This window comes from Miniopterus natalensis, chromosome 6 (genome assembly GCF_054644295.1).
Source record: "Miniopterus natalensis isolate mMinNat1 chromosome 6, mMinNat1.hap1, whole genome shotgun sequence".
NCBI classification, from domain to species: domain Eukaryota; kingdom Metazoa; phylum Chordata; class Mammalia; order Chiroptera; family Miniopteridae; genus Miniopterus; species Miniopterus natalensis.
The window spans coordinates 181,166-195,465 of NC_142086.1; positions in this window are offsets into that span (position 1 = coordinate 181,166).

Genomic DNA, 14,300 nt, shown 5'->3' on the forward strand with positions numbered 1-14,300 from the left:
AGGGTTAGACAGACGGTTAGGGTTACGATTGGACCTAGGGTTAGGGTTATGTTGAGGGCTAGGGTTAGAGATCCGGTTAGGGTTACGATTGGACCTAGGGTTAGGGTTATGTTGAGGGCTAGGGTTAGAGATCCGGTTAGGGTTACGATTGGACCTAGGGTTAGGGTGATGTTGAGGGCTAGGGTTAGAGAGACGGTTAGGGTTACGATTGGACCTAGGGTTAGGGTTATGTTGAGGGCTAGGGTTAGAGATCCGGTTAGGGTTACGATTGGACCTAGGGTTAGGGTTATGTTGAGGGCTAGGGTTAGAGATCCGGTTAGGGTTACGATTGGACCTAGGGTTTGGGTTATGTTGAGGGCTAGGGTTAGAGATCCGGTTAGGGTTACGATTGGACCTAGGGTTAGGGTTATGTTGAGGGCTAGGGTTAGAGATCCGGTTAGGGTTAAGATTGGACCTAGGGTTAGGGTTATGTTGAGGGCTAGGGTTAGAGATCCGGTTAGGGTTACGATTGGACCTAGGGTTAGGATTATGTTGAGGGCTAGGGTTAGAGATCCGGTTGGGTTTACGATTGGACCTATGGTTAGGGTTATGTTGAGGGCTAGGGTTAGAGATCCGGTTGGGGTTACGATTGGACCTAGGGTTAGGGTTATGTTGAGGGCTAGGGTTAGAGATCCGGTTAGGGTTACGATTGGACCTAGGGTTAGGGTTATGTTGAGGGCTAGGGTTAGAGATCCGGTTAGGGTTACGATTGGACCTAGGGTTAGGGTTATGTTGAGGGCTAGGGTTAGAGATCCGGTTAGGGTTACGATTGGACCTATGGTTAGGGTTATGTTGAGGGCTAGGGTTAGAAATCCGGTTAGGGTTACGATTGGACCTAGGGTTAGGGTTATGTTGAGGGCTAGGGTTAGAGATCCGGTTAGGGTTACGATTGGACCTAGGGTTAGGGTTATGTTGAGGGCTAGGGTTAGAGATCCGGTTAGGGTTACGATTGGACCTAGGGTTAGGGTTATGTTGAGGGCTAGGGTTAGAGATCCGGTTAGGGTTACGATTGGACCTAGGGTTAGGGTTATGTTGAGGGCTAGGGTTAGAGATCCGGTTAGGGTTACGATTGGACCTAGGGTTAGGGTTATGTTGAGGGCTAGGGTTAGAGAGACGGTTAGGGTTACGATTGGACCTAGGGTTAGGGTTATGTTGAGGGCTAGGGTTAGAGATCCGGTTAGGGTTACGATTGGACCTAGGGTTAGGGTTATGTTGAGGGCTAGGGTTAGAGATCCGGTTAGGGTTACGATTGGACCTAGGGTTAGGGTTATGTTGAGGGCTAGGGTTAGAGATCCGGTTAGGGTTACGATTGGACCTAGGGTTAGGGTTATGTTGAGGGCTAGGGTTAGAGATCCGGTTAGGGTTACGATTGGACCTAGGGTTAGGGTTATGTTGAGGGCTAGGGTTAGAGATCCGGTTAGGGTTACGATTGGACCTAGGGTTAGGGTTATGTTGAGGGCTAGGGTTAGAGATCCGGTTAGGGTTACGATTGGACCTAGGGTTAGGGTTATGTTGAGGGCTAGGGTTAGAGATCCGGTTAGGGTTACGATTGGACCTAGGGTTAGGGTTATGTTGAGGGCTAGGGTTAGAGATCCGGTTAGGGTTACGATTGGACCTAGGGTTAGGGTTATGTTGAGGGCTAGGGTTCGAGATCCGGTTAGGGTTACGATTGGACCTAGGGTTAGGATTATGTTGAGGGCTAGGGTTAGAGATCCGGTTGGGGTTACGATTGGACCTAGGTTTAGGGTTATGTTGAGGGCTAGGCTTAGAGATCCGGTTGGGGTTACGATTGGACCTAGGGTTAGGGTTATGTTGAGGGCTAGGGTTAGAGAGACGGTTAGGGTTACGATTGGACCTAGGGTTAGGGTTATGTTGAGGGCTAGGGTTAGAGATCCGGTTAGGGTTACGATTGGACCTAGGGTTAGGGTTATGTTGAGGGCTAGGGTTAGAGATCCGGTTAGGGTTACGATTGGACCTAGGGTTAGGGTTATGTTGAGGGCTAGGGCTAGAGAGATGGTTAAGATTACGATTGGACCTAGGGTTAGGGTTATGATGAGGGCTAGGGTTAGAGATCCGGTTGGGGTTACGATTGGACCTAGGGTTAGGGTTATGTTGAGGGCTAGGGTTAGAGATCCGGTTAGGGTTAAGATTGGACCTAGGGTTAGGGTTATGTTGAGGGCTAGGGATAGAGATCCGGTTGGGGTTACGATTGGACCTAGGTTTAGGGTTATGTTGAGGGCTAGGTTTAGAGATCCGGTTAGGGTTACGATTGGACCTAGGGTTAGGGTTATGTTGAGGGCTAGGGTTAGAGATCCGGTTAGGGTTACGATTGGACCTAGGGTTAGGGTTATGTTGAGGGCTAGGGTTAGAGAGACGGTTAGGGTTACGATTGGACCTAGGGTTAGGGTTATGTTGAGGGCTAGGGTTAGAGATCCGGTTAGGGTTACGATTGGACCTAGGGTTAGGGTTATGTTGAGGGCTAGGGTTAGAGATCCGGTTAGGGTTACGATTGGACCTAGGGTTAGGGTTATGTTGAGGGCTAGGGTTAGAGATCCGGTTAGGGTTACGATTGGACCTAGGGTTAGGGTTATGTTGAGGGCTAGGGTTAGAGATCCGGTTAGGGTTACGATTGGACCTAGGGTTAGGGTTATGTTGAGGGCTAGGGTTCGAGATCCGGTTAGGGTTACGATTGGACCTAGGGTTAGGATTATGTTGAGGGCTAGGGTTAGAAATCCGGTTGGGGTTACGATTGAACCTAGGTTTAGGGTTATGTTGAGGGCTAGGGTTAGATATCCGGTTGGGGTTACGATTGGACCTAGGGTTAGGGTTATGTTGAGGGCTAGGGTTAGAGATCCGGTTAGGGTTACGATTGGACCTAGGGTTAGGGTTATGTTGAGGGCTAGGGTTAGAGATCCGGTTAGGGTTACGATTGGACCTAGGGTTAGGGTTATGTTGAGGGCTAGGGTTAGAGATCTGGTTAGGGTTACGATTGGACCTAGGGTTAGGGTTATGTTGAGGGCTAGGGTTAGAGATCCGGTTAGGGTTACGATTGGACCTAGGGTTAGGGTTATGTTGAGGGCTAGGGTTAGAGATCCGTTAGGGTTACGATTGGACCTAGGGTTAGGGTTATGTTGAGGGCTAGGGTTAGAGATCCGGTTAGGGTTACGATTGGACCTAGGGTTAGGGTTATGTTGAGGGCTAGGGTTAGAGAGACGGTTAGGGTTACGATTGGACCTAGGGTTAGGGTTATGTTGAGGGCTAGGGTTAGAGATCCGGTTAGGGTTACGATTGGACCTAGGGTTAGGGTTATGTTGAGGGCTAGGGCTAGAGAGATGGTTAAGATTACGATTGGACCTAGGGTTAGGGTTATGATGAGGGCTAGGGTTAGAGATCCGGTTGGGGTTACGATTGGACCTAGGGTTAGGGTTATGTTGAGGGCTAGGGTTAGACAGACGGTTAGGGTTACGATTGGACCTAGGGTTAGGGTTATGTTGAGGGCTAGGGTTAGAGATCCGGTTAGGGTTACGATTGGACCTAGGGTTAGGGTTATGTTGAGGGCTAGGGTTAGAGATCCGGTTAGCGTTACGATTGGACCTAGGGTTAGGGTTATGTTCAGGGCTAGGGTTAGAGATCCGGTTAGGGTTACGATTGGACCTAGGGTTAGGGTTATGTTGAGGGCTAGGGTTCGAGATCCGGTTAGGGTTACGATTGGACCTAGGGTTAGGATTATGTTGAGGGCTAGGGTTAGAGATCCGGTTGGGGTTACGATTGGACCTAGGTTTAGGGTTATGTTGAGGGCTAGGGTTAGATATCCCGTTGGGGTTACGATTGGACCTAGGGTTAGGGTTATGTTGAGGGCTAGGGTTAGAGAGACGGTTAGGGTTACGATTGGACCTAGGGTTAGGGTTATGTTGAGGGCTAGGGTTAGAGATCCGGTTAGGGTTACGATTGGACCTAGGGTTAGGGTTATGTTGAGGGCTAGGGTTAGAGATCCGGTTAGGGTTACGATTGGACCTAGGGTTAGGGTTATGTTCAGGGCTAGGGTTAGAGATCCGGTTAGGGTTACGATTGGACCTAGGGTTAGGGTTATGTTGAGGGCTAGGGTTAGAGATCCGTTAGGGTTACGATTGGACCTAGGGTTAGGGTTATGTTGAGGGCTAGGGTTAGAGATCCGGTTAGGGTTACGATTGGACCTAGGGTTAGGGTTATGTTGAGGGCTAGGGTTAGAGAGACGGTTAGGGTTACGATTGGACCTAGGGTTAGGGTTATGTTGAGGGCTAGGGTTAGAGATCCGGTTAGGGTTACGATTGGACCTAGGGTTAGGGTTATGTTGAGGGCTAGGGCTAGAGAGATGGTTAAGATTACGATTGGACCTAGGGTTAGGGTTATGATGAGGGCTAGGGTTAGAGATCCGGTTAGGGTTACGATTGGACCTAGGGTTAGGGTTATGTTGAGGGCTAGGGTTAGAGATCCGGTTAGGGTTACGATTGGACCTAGGGTTAGGGTTATGTTGAGGGCTAGGGTTAGAGATCCGGTTAGGGTTACGATTGGACCTAGGGTTAGGGTTATGTTGAGGGCTAGGGTTAGAGATCCGGTTAGGGTTACGATTGGACCTAGGGTTAGGGTTATGTTGAGGGCTAGGGTTAGAGATCCGGTTAGGGTTACGATTGGACCTAGGGTTAGGGTTATGTTGAGGGCTAGGGTTAGAGATCCGGTTAGGGTTACGATTGGACCTAGGGTTAGGGTTATGTTGAGGGCTAGGGTTAGAGATCCGGTTAGGGTTACGATTGGACCTAGGGTTAGGGTTATGTTGAGGGCTAGGGTTAGACAGACGGTTAGGGTTACGATTGGACCTAGGGTTAGGGTTATGTTGAGGGCTAGGGTTAGAGAGACGGTTAGGGTTACGATTGGACCTAGGGTTAGGGTTATGTTGAGGGCTAGGGTTAGAGATCCGGTTAGGGTTACGATTGGACCTAGGGTTAGGGTTATGTTGAGGGCTAGGGTTAGAGATCCGGTTAGGGTTACGATTGGACCTAGGGTTAGGGTTATGTTGAGGGCTAGGGCTAGAGAGATGGTTAAGATTACGATTGGACCTAGGGTTAGGGTTATGATGAGGGCTAGGGTTAGAGATCCGGTTAGGGTTACGATTGGACCTAGGGTTAGGGTTATGTTGAGGGCTAGGGTTAGAGATCCGGTTAGGGTTACGATTGGACCTAGGGTTAGGGTTATGTTGAGGGCTAGGGTTAGAGATCCGGTTAGGGTTACGATTGGACCTAGGGTTAGGGTTATGTTGAGGGCTAGGGTTAGAGATCCGGTTAGGGTTACGATTGGACCTAGGGTTAGGGTTATGTTGAGGGCTAGGGTTAGAGATCCGGTTAGGGTTACGATTGGACCTAGGGTTAGGGTTATGTTGAGGGCTAGGGTTAGAGATCCGGTTAGGGTTACGATTGGACCTAGGGTTAGGGTTATGTTGAGGGCTAGGGTTAGAGATCCGGTTAGGGTTACGATTGGACCTAGGGTTAGGGTTATGTTGAGGGCTAGGGTTAGAGATCCGGTTAGGGTTACGATTGGACCTAGGGTTAGGGTTATGTTGAGGGCTAGGGTTAGACAGACGGTTAGGGTTACGATTGGACCTAGGGTTAGGGTTATGTTGAGGGCTAGGGTTAGAGAGACGGTTAGGGTTACGATTGGACCTAGGGTTAGGGTTATGTTGAGGGCTAGGGTTAGAGATCCGGTTAGGGTTACGATTGGACCTAGGGTTAGGGTTATGTTGAGGGCTAGGGTTAGAGATCCGGTTAGGGTTACGATTGGACCTAGGGTTAGGGTTATGTTGAGGGCTAGGGTTAGAGAGACGGTTAGGGTTACGATTGGACCTAGGGTTAGGGTTATGTTGAGGGCTAGGGTTAGAGATCCGGTTAGGGTTACGATTGGACCTAGGGTTAGGGTTATGTTGAGGGCTAGTTTAAGAGATCCGGTTAGGGTTACGATTGGACCTAGGGTTAGGGTTATGTTGAGGGCTAGGGTTAGAGATCCGGTTAGGGTTACGATTGGACCTAGGGTTAGGGTGATGTTGAGGGCTAGGGTTAGAGAGACGGTTAGGGTTACGATTGGACCTAGGGTTAGGGTTATGTTGAGGGCTAGGGTTAGAGATCCGGTTAGGGTTACGATTGGACCTAGGGTTAGGGTTATGTTGAGGGCTAGGGTTAGAGATCCGGTTAGGGTTACGATTGGACCTAGGGTTTGGGTTATGTTGAGGGCTAGGGTTAGAGATCCGGTTAGGGTTACGATTGGACCTAGGGTTAGGGTTATGTTGAGGGCTAGGGTTAGAGATCCGGTTAGGGTTAAGATTGGACCTAGGGTTAGGGTTATGTTGAGGGCTAGGGTTAGAGATCCGGTTAGGGTTACGATTGGACCTAGGGTTAGGATTATGTTGAGGGCTAGGGTTAGAGATCCGGTTGGGTTTACGATTGGACCTATGGTTAGGGTTATGTTGAGGGCTAGGGTTAGAGATCCGGTTGGGGTTACGATTGGACCTAGGGTTAGGGTTATGTTGAGGGCTAGGGTTAGAGATCCGGTTAGGGTTACGATTGGACCTAGGGTTAGGGTTATGTTGAGGGCTAGGGTTAGAGATCCGGTTAGGGTTACGATTGGACCTAGGGTTAGGGTTATGTTGAGGGCTAGGGTTAGAGATCCGGTTAGGGTTACGATTGGACCTAGGGTTAGGGTTATGTTGAGGGCTAGGGTTAGAAATCCGGTTAGGGTTACGATTGGACCTAGGGTTAGGGTTATGTTGAGGGCTAGGGTTAGAGATCCGGTTAGGGTTACGATTGGACCTAGGGTTAGGGTTATGTTGAGGGCTAGGGTTAGAGATCCGGTTAGGGTTACGATTGGACCTAGGGTTAGGGTTATGTTGAGGGCTAGGGTTAGAGATCCGGTTAGGGTTACGATTGGACCTAGGGTTAGGGTTATGTTGAGGGCTAGGGTTAGAGATCCGGTTAGGGTTACGATTGGACCTAGGGTTAGGGTTATGTTGAGGTCTAGGGTTAGAGATCCGGTTAGATTTACGATTGGACCTAGGGTTAGGGTTATGTTGAGGGCTAGGGTTAGAGATCCGGTTAGGGTTACGATTGGACCTAGGGTTAGGGTTATGTTGAGGGCTAGGGTTAGAGATCCGGTTAGGGTTACGATTGGACCTAGGGTTAGGGTTATGTTGAGGGCTAGGGTTAGAGATCCGGTTAGGGTTACGATTGGACCTAGGGTTAGGGTTATGTTGAGGGCTAGGGTTAGAGATCCGGTTAGGGTTACGATTGGACCTAGGGTTAGGGTTATGTTGAGGGCTAGGGTTAGAGATCCGGTTAGGGTTACGATTGGACCTAGGGTTAGGGTTATGTTGAGGGCTAGGGTTAGAGATCCGGTTAGGGTTACGATTGGACCTAGGGTTAGGGTTATGTTGAGGGCTAGGGTTAGAGAGACGGTTAGGGTTACGATTGGACCTAGGGTTAGGGTTATGTTGAGGGCTAGGGTTAGAGATCCGGTTAGGGTTACGATTGCACCTAGGGTTAGGGTTATGTTGAGGGCTAGGGTTAGAGATCCGGTTAGGGTTACGATTGGACCTAGGGTTAGGGTTATGTTGAGGGCTAGGGTTAGAGAGACGGTTAGGGTTACGATTGGACCTAGGGTTAGGGTTATGTTGAGGGCTAGGGTTAGAGATCCGGTTAGGGTTACGATTGGACCTAGGGTTAGGGTTATGTTGAGGGCTAGGGTTAGAGATCCGGTTAGGGTTACGATTGGACCTAGGGTTAGGGTTATGTTGAGGGCTAGGGTTAGAGATCCGGTTAGGGTTACGATTGGACCTAGGGTTAGGGTTATGTTGAGGGCTAGGGTTAGAGATCCGGTTAGGGTTACGATTGGACCTAGGGTTAGGGTTATGTTGAGGGCTAGGGTTAGAGATCCGGTTAGGGTTACGATTGGACCTAGGGTTAGGGTTATGTTGAGGGCTAGGGTTAGAGATCCGGTTAGGGTTACGATTGGACCTAGGGTTAGGGTTATGTTGAGGGCTAGGGTTAGAGATCCGGTTAGGGTTACGATTGGACCTAGGGTTAGGGTTATGTTGAGGGCTAGGGTTAGAGATCCGGTTAGGGTTACGATTGGACCTAGGGTTAGGGTTATGTTGATTGCTAGGGTTCGAGATCCGGTTAGGGTTACGATTGGACCTAGGGTTAGGATTATGTTGAGGGCTAGGGTTAGAGATCCGGTTGGGGTTACGATTGGACCTAGGTTTAGGGTTATGTTGAGGGCTAGGGTTAGAGATCCGGTTGGGGTTACGATTGGACCTAGGGTTAGGGTTATGTTGAGGGCTAGGGTTAGAGAGACGGTTAGGGTTACGATTGGACCTAGGGTTAGGGTTATGTTGAGGGCTAGGGTTAGAGATCCGGTTAGGGTTACGATTGGACCTAGGGTTAGGGTTATGTTGAGGGCTAGGGTTAGAGATCCGGTTAGGGTTACGATTGGACCTAGGGTTAGGGTTATGTTGAGGGCTAGGGTTAGAGATCCGGTTAGGGTTACGATTGGACCTAGGGTTAGGGTTATGTTGAGGGCTAGGGTTAGAGATCCGGTTAGGGTTACGATTGGACCTAGGGTTAGGGTTATGTTGAGGGCTAGGGTTAGAGATCCGGTTAGGGTTACGATTGGACCTAGGGTTAGGGTTATGTTGAGGGCTAGGGTTAGAGATCCGGTTGGGGTTACGATTGGACCTAGGGTTAGGGTTATGTTGAGGGCTAGGGTTAGAGATCCGGTTAGGGTTACGATTGGACCTAGGGTTAGGGTTATGTTGAGGGCTAGGGTTAGAGAGACGGTTAGGGTTACGATTGGACCTAGGGTTAGGGTTATGTTGAGGGCTAGGGTTAGAGATCCGGTTAGGGTTACGATTGGACCTAGGGTTAGGGTTATGTTGAGGGCTAGGGTTAGAGATCCGGTTAGGGTTACGATTGGACCTAGGGTTAGGGTTATGTTGAGGGCTAGGGTTAGAGATCCGGTTAGGGTTACGATTGGACCTAGGGTTAGGGTTATGTTGAGGGCTAGGGTTAGAGATCCGGTTAGGGTTACGATTGGACCTAGGGTTAGGGTTATGTTGAGGGCTAGGGTTAGAGATCCGGTTAGGGTTACGATTGGACCTAGGGTTAGGGTTATGTTGAGGGCTAGTGTTAGAGAGACGGTTAGGGTTACGATTGGACCTAGGGTTAGGGTTATGTTGAGGGCTAGGGTTAGAGATCCGGTTAGGGTTACGATTGGACCTAGGGTTAGGGTTATGTTGAGGGCTAGGGTTAGAGATCCGGTTAGGGTTACGATTGGACCTAGGGTTAGGGTTATGTTGAGGGCTAGGGTTAGAGATCCGGTTAGGGTTACGATTGGACCTAGGGTTAGGGTTATGTTGAGGGCTAGGGTTAGAGATCCGGTTGGGGTTACGATTGGACCTAGGGTTAGGGTTATGTTGAGGGCTAGGGTTAGAGATCCGGTTAGGGTTACGATTGGACCTAGGGTTAGGGTTATGTTGAGGGCTAGGGTTAGAGATCCGGTTAGGGTTACGATTGGACCTAGGGTTAGGGTTATGTTGAGGGCTAGGGTTAGAGATCCCGTTAGGGTTACGATTGGACCTAGGGTTAGGGTTATGTTGAGGGCTAGGGTTACAGAGACGGTTAGGGTTACGATTGGACCTAGGGTTAGGGTTATGTTGAGGGCTAGGGTTAGAGAGACGGTTAGGGTTACGATTGGACCTAGGGTTAGGGTTATGTTGAGGGCTAGGGTTAGAGACACGGTTAGGGTTACGAATGGACCTAGGGTTAGGGTTATGTTGAGGGCTAGGGTTAGAGATCCGGTTAGGGTTACGATTGGACCTAGGGTTAGGGTTACGTTGAGGGCTAGGGTTAGAGATCCGTTCAGGGTTACGATTGGACCTAGGGTTAGGGTTATGTTGAGGGCTAGGGTTAGAGATCCGGTTAGGGTTACGATTGGACCTAGGGTTAGGGTTATGTTGAGGGCTAGGGTTAGAGATCCGGTTAGGGTTACGATTGCACCTAGGGTTAGGGTTATGTTGAGGGCTAGGGTTAGAGATCCGGTTAGGGTTACGATTGGACCTAGGGTTAGGGTTATGTTGAGGGCTAGGGTTAGAGTTCCGGTTAGGGTTACGATTGGACCTAGGGTTAGGGTTATGTTGAGGGCTAGGATTAGAGAGACGGTTAGGGTTACGATTGGACCTAGGGTTAGGGTTATGTTGAGGGCTAGGGTTAGAGAGACGGTTAGGGTTACGATTGGACCTAGGGTTAGGGTTATGTTGAGGGCTAGGGTTAGAGATCCGGTTAGGGTTACGATTGGACCTAGGGTTAGGGTTATGTTGAGGGCTAGGCTTAGAGATCCGGTTGGGGTTACGATTGGACCTAGGGTTAGGGTTATGTTGAGGGCTAGGGTTAGAGATCCGGTTGGGGTTACGATTGGACCTAGGGTTAGGGTTATGTTGAGGGCTAGGGTTAGAGAGACGGTTAGGGTTACGATTGGACCTAGGGTTAGGGTTATGTTGAGGGCTAGGGTTAGAGATCCGGTTAGGGTTACGATTGGACCAAGGGTTAGGGTTATATTGAGGGCTAGGGTTAGAGATCCGGTTAGGGTTACGATTGGACCTAGGGTTAGGGTTATGTTGAGGGCTAGGGTTAGAGAGACGGTTAGGGTTACGATTGGACCTAGGGTTAGGGTTATGTTGAGGGCTAGGGTTAGAGAGACGGTTAGGGTTACGATTGGACCTAGGGTTAGGGTTATGTTGAGGGCTAGGGTTAGAGACACGGTTAGGGTTACGAATGGACCTAGGGTTAGGGTTATGTTGAGGGCTAGGGTTAGAGATCCGGTTAGGGTTACGATTGGACCTAGGGTTAGGGTTATGTTGAAGGCTAGGGTTAGAGATCCGGTTAGGGTTACGATTGGACCTAGGGTTAGGGTTACGTTGAGGGCTAGGGTTAGAGATCCGTTCAGGGTTACGATTGGACCTAGGGTTAGGGTTATGTTGAGGGCTAGGGTTAGAGATCCGGTTAGGGTTACGATTGGACCTAGGGTTAGGGTTATGTTGAGGGCTAGGGTTAGAGATCCGTTTAGGGTTACGATTGGACCTAGGGTTAGGGTTATGTTGAGGGCTAGGGTTAGAGATCCGGTTAGGGTTACGATTGGACCTAGGGTTAGGGTTATGTTGAGGGCTAGGGTTAGAGATCCGGTTAGGGTTACGATTGGACCTAGGGTTAGGGTTATGTTGAGGGCTAGGGTTAGAGATCCGGTTAGGGTTACGATTGGACCTAGGGTTAGGGTTATGTTGAGGGCTAGGGTTAGAGATCCGGTTAGGGTTACGATTGGACCTAGGGTTAGGGTTATGTTGAGGGCTAGGGTTAGAGATCCGGTTAGGGTTACGATTGGACCTAGGGTTAGGGTTATGTTGAGGGCTAGGGTTAGAGATCCGGTTAGGGTTACGATTGGACCTAGGGTTAGGGTTATGTTGAGGACTAGGGTTAGAGATCCGGTTAGGGTTACGATTGGACCTAGGGTTAGGGTTATGTTGAGGGCTAGGGTTAGAGATCCGGTTAGGGTTACGATTGGACCTAGGGTTAGGGTTATGTTGAGGGCTAGGGTTAGAGATCCGGTTAGGGTTACGATTGGACCTAGGGTTAGGGTTATGTTGAGGGCTAGGGTTAGAGATCCCGTTAGGGTTACGATTGGACCTAGGGTTAGGGTTATGTTGAGGGCTAGGGTTAGAGAGACGGTTAGGGTTACGATTGGACCTAGGGTTAGGGTTATGTTGAGGGCTAGGGTTAGAGAGACGGTTAGGGTTACGATTGGACCTAGGGTTAGGGTTATGTTGAGGGCTAGGGTTAGAGATCCGGTTAGGGTTACGATTGGACCTAGGGTTAGGGTTATGTTGAGGGCTAGGCTTAGAGATCCGGTTGGGGTTACGATTGGACCTAGGGTTAGGGTTATGTTGAGGGCTAGGGTTAGAGATCCGGTTGGGGTTACGATTGGACCTAGGGTTAGGGTTATGTTGAGGGCTAGGGTTAGAGAGACGGTTAGGGTTACGATTGGACCTAGGGTTAGGGTTATGTTGAGGGCTAGGGTTAGAGATCCGGTTAGGGTTACGATTGGACCTAGGGTTAGGGTTATGTTGAGGGCTAGGGTTAGAGATCCGGTTAGGGTTACGATTGGACCCTGGGTTAGGGTTATGTTGAGGGCTAGGGTTAGAGAGACGGTTAGGGTTACGATTGGACCCTGGGTTAGGGTTATGTTGAGGGCTAGGGTTAGAGAGACGGTTAGGGTTACGATTGGACCTAGGGTTAGGGTTATGTTGAGGGCTAGGGTTAGAGAGACGGTTAGGGTTACGATGGGACCTAGGGTTAGGGTTATGTTGAGGGCTAGGGTTAGAGACACGGTTAGGGTTACGATTGGACCTAGGGTTAGGGTTATGTTGAGGGCTAGGGTTAGAGATCCGGTTAGGGTTACGATTGGACCTAGGGTTAGGGTTATGTTGAAGGCTAGGGTTAGAGATCCGGTTAGGGTTACGATTGGAGCTAGGGTTAGGGTTACGTTGAGGGCTAGGGTTAGAGATCCGTTTAGGGTTACGATTGGACCTAGGGTTAGGGTTATGTTGAGGGCTAGGGTTAGAGATCCGGTTAGGGTTACGATTGGACCTAGGGTTAGGGTTATGTTGAGGGCTAGGGTTAGAGATCCGGTTAGGGTTACGATTGGACCTAGGGTTAGGGTTATGTTGAGGGCTAGTGTTAGAGATCCGGTTAGGGTTACGATTGGACCTAGGGTTAGGGTTATGTTGAGGGCTAAGGTTAGAGATCCGGTAGGGTTACGATTGGACCTAGGGTTAGGGTTATGTTGAGGGCTAGGGTTAGAGATCCGGTTAGGGTTACGATTGGACCTAGGGTTAGGGTAATGTTGAGGGCTAGGGTTAGAGATCCGGTTAGGGTTACGATTGGACCTAGGGTTAGGGTTATGTGGAGGGCTAGGGTTAGAGATCCGGTTAGGGTTACGATTGGACCTAGGGTTAGGGTTATGTTGAGAGCTACGGTTAGAGATCCGGTTAGGGTTACGATTGGACCTAGGGTTAGGGTTATGTTGAGGGCTAGGGTTAGAGAGACGGTTAGGGTTACGATTGGACCTAGGGTTAGGGTTATGTTGAGGGCTAGGTTGAGAGATCCGGTTAGGGTTACGATTGGACCTAGGGTTAGGGTTATGTTGAGGGCTAGGGTTAGAGATCCGGTTAGGGTTACGATTGGACCTAGGGTTAGGGGTATGTTGAGGGCTAGGGTTAGTGAGACGGTTAGGGTTACGATTGGACCTAGGGTTACGGGTATGTTGAGGGCTAGGGTTAGAGATCCGGTTAGGGTTACGATTGGACCTAGGGTTAGGGTTATGTTGAGGGCTAGGGTTAGAGATCCGGTTAGGGTTACGATTGGACCTAGGGTTAGGGTTATGTTGAGGGCTAGGGTTAGAGATCCGGTTAGGGTTACGATTGGACCTAGGGTTAGGGTTATGTTGAGGGCTAGGGTTAGAGATCCGGTTAGGGTTACGATTGGACCCTGGGTTAGGGTTATGTTGAGGGCTAGGGTTAGAGAGACGGTTAGGGTTACGATTGGACCCTGGGTTAGGGTTATGTTGAGGGCTAGGGTTAGAGAGACGGTTAGGGTTACGATTGGACCTAGGGTTAGGGTTATGTTGAGGGCTAGGGTTAGAGAGACGGTTAGGGTTACGATGGGACCTAGGGTTAGGGTTATGTTGAGGGCTAGGGTTAGAGACACGGTTAGGGTTACGATTGGACCTAGGGTTAGGGTTATGTTGAGGGCTAGGGTTAGAGATCCGGTTAGGGTTACGATTGGACCTAGGGTTAGGGTTATGTTGAAGGCTAGGGTTAGAGATCCGGTTAGGGTTACGATTGGAGCTAGGGTTAGGGTTACGTTGAGGGCTAGGGTTAGAGATCCGTTTAGGGTTACGATTGGACCTAGGGTTAGGGTTATGTTGAGGGCTAGGGTTAGAGATCCGGTTAGGGTTACGATTGGACCTAGGGTTAGGGTTATGTTGAGGGCTAGGGTTAGAGATCCGGTTAGGGTTACGATTGGACCTAGGGTTAGGGTTATGTTGAGGGCTAGTGTTAGAGATCCGGTTAGGGTTACGATTGGACCTAGGGTTAGGGTTATGTTGAGGGCTAAGGTTAGAGATCCGGTAGGGTT